Source organism: Oncorhynchus keta, chromosome 6, assembly GCF_023373465.1.
Source record: "Oncorhynchus keta strain PuntledgeMale-10-30-2019 chromosome 6, Oket_V2, whole genome shotgun sequence".
Classification (NCBI taxonomy): Eukaryota; Metazoa; Chordata; class Actinopteri; order Salmoniformes; family Salmonidae; genus Oncorhynchus; species Oncorhynchus keta.
The window spans coordinates 38064119-38066332 of NC_068426.1; the positions used below are offsets into that span (position 1 = coordinate 38064119).

General features: G+C 37.8%; 1 non-coding gene across 1 annotated transcript; it reads left to right on the forward strand.

Moving 5' to 3' along the window:
* Window positions 1–438: 438 nt before the first annotated feature.
* On the forward strand, window positions 439–510 carry trnaa-ugc (transfer RNA alanine (anticodon UGC)). The gene has a single exon. It is a non-coding gene; the product is annotated as a tRNA-Ala (tRNA).
* The last annotated feature ends 1704 nt before the right edge of the window (window positions 511–2214 follow it).

Consider the following 2214-nt stretch of genomic DNA (forward strand, 5'->3'; position numbering starts at 1 on the left):
AACTTCGTAACATATAGCTTCTACATTCTAAAAGGGATATAAATGAAAGAAACCTTTCCCACCTTCTACAATACGTCTTTGTTATATATAATCAGAGAGTAAGAGGAGAAACATAGTTTGACTTAACCAGAAAGATTTGATAACACCGATATCCGATCTCTCTGGTGATATAAAATATCTGGTGAAATCAAGCTTTGAGGTTGTTATGTAACGTTCGTATGGAGAAAACGGCCTTACTGCCATCTTGTGGAGAATGTTGTGGAAAATTGCCGTTTTCGTCCGTAGGCAACTAACTATATCTGGGAGGGGTGTGGGGGGGAATAGCAACTGAAAAGCGATACAGTTTGAATGATTATTGGATATTTTTATTGTTCTTTCAGCGTACCTATTTGTGGGCTAATATATGTATCGCCTTATTTCCCCTGCATTTACATGGAAGGGGATGTAGCTCAGTGGTAGAGCGCATGCTTTGCATGTATGAGGCCCCGGGTTCAATCCCCGGCATCTCCATAATCATTTTCCCCCAAAATAAGGTTCCGTTTGTTTATAATTTCGCAAATAATATTTCGATTGTGCATTTAATATTTGTTTTATTTTTTATTTAACCTTTATTTAACTAGGCAAGTCAGTTAAGAACAAATTCATATTTACAATGACGGCCTTGGAACTGCCTTGTTCAGGGGAAGAACGACAAATATTTACCTTGTCAGCTCGGGGATTCGATCTGGCAACCGCTCTAACCACTAGGTTACCTGCCGCACCCAGCATTAGCATTGATATGTTTTAGTAGCCAACAAGATATTTATAAACAACCCCCACAGCTTTGTTTATTTACTTGCGCATTGTCCAATTGTGACCACCAGGGGCTCCCTCTCTGCATAAACAAAGACCACTGAGATTGATGAAGACACATGGGCTATCCTTATATGGCAACTGAACTTAATTAAACGTTTCACAAAACGCAACCAATTTTCATAGCGAAGAGAGTAATAGTGTATAGTAGGCTACATTATCATGATACAGTTTTAACAGAGGGAGCAGGAGCAGGCAAGGACGCTAATCTTGCACTGACTCTATGCACAGTCATAAGACTAAGTAGAACCTTATAGGGCTCTCCTGTTTGTCCCCATAGGGGAAACCTTTTTGGTGCTGGGTAGAACCCCTTGCAGAGGTTTCTACCTATAGGTCTCTATGTAGGGTTCTTCATAGAATCACGTGTAAATGGTTCTAGAACCCTCTATGAAGGAGTAAACTGTTCTACTAATAACTATTTTATCCTCTTTATCCTACAACACTCCATGATGGGTTCTACCGAGAACCCTTTTATCTTTGAGGCTGGTTCCACCAGCCAATTTAGACTTTAAAATTAAACTCTTTATGACACAACATTGCATATTATAAGGTATTTCTTTAAGGGCCTCGATATAACCTAACACGTGCAAATCACATTATGCTGGATGCAAGGTTATGCGTAATTCCTATTGGAATCCAGACAGATTGAGGACAGCATTTTTAATCACCCACAACCTGCATTCAGAATGACTACTAGGGTAGGGAAAATTGACTAATGGAATGATCTAAATCAACTGGAACAACTATTTCAGTAACGGGTGCAATACGTCTCACTACTAACAGATTGGATTTCTTCAGAAAAATGTATGTTATTCATCTTTGTGTAGCATAAGATTAATCAACCAATGATTACATGCAAAAAAATACAGATATTGAAACAATTCTGAAAATCAACCTGCAATAGAGCATGCTGGGAAATATGCTAATGATGGCATGGTTTTGAGCGTTTTACTAATCAAAGAGTAAAAATGACACAATCACACTCAACTCTGGTTATTAACAACAACACAACAACACTAGGGTTATTTTACACCATTAAGTGTACACCACTTCATTTAACTCCTGAATCAACATTATAAATTACACTGAAAAATCAACACTAGGTAAAACTGGCCAATTTGCTGTGTGCCATATACAATATGCTGCTGGTTCATACTCCCTTCTTTTCTCCTACTCTCGGCTCAATAAAATCACAGAAAATACTCTTTATGCAAAGATGTCAGCTATGTCTGTACTGTATATGTAACACGATTACGGCAATGCCAGATGTACAGTGCATTTGGGAAAGTATTCAGACCCCTTGACTTTTTTCACATATTAACCTCTGTAAATAAGGATTTTTTTTTAAATACATTTTTTTTA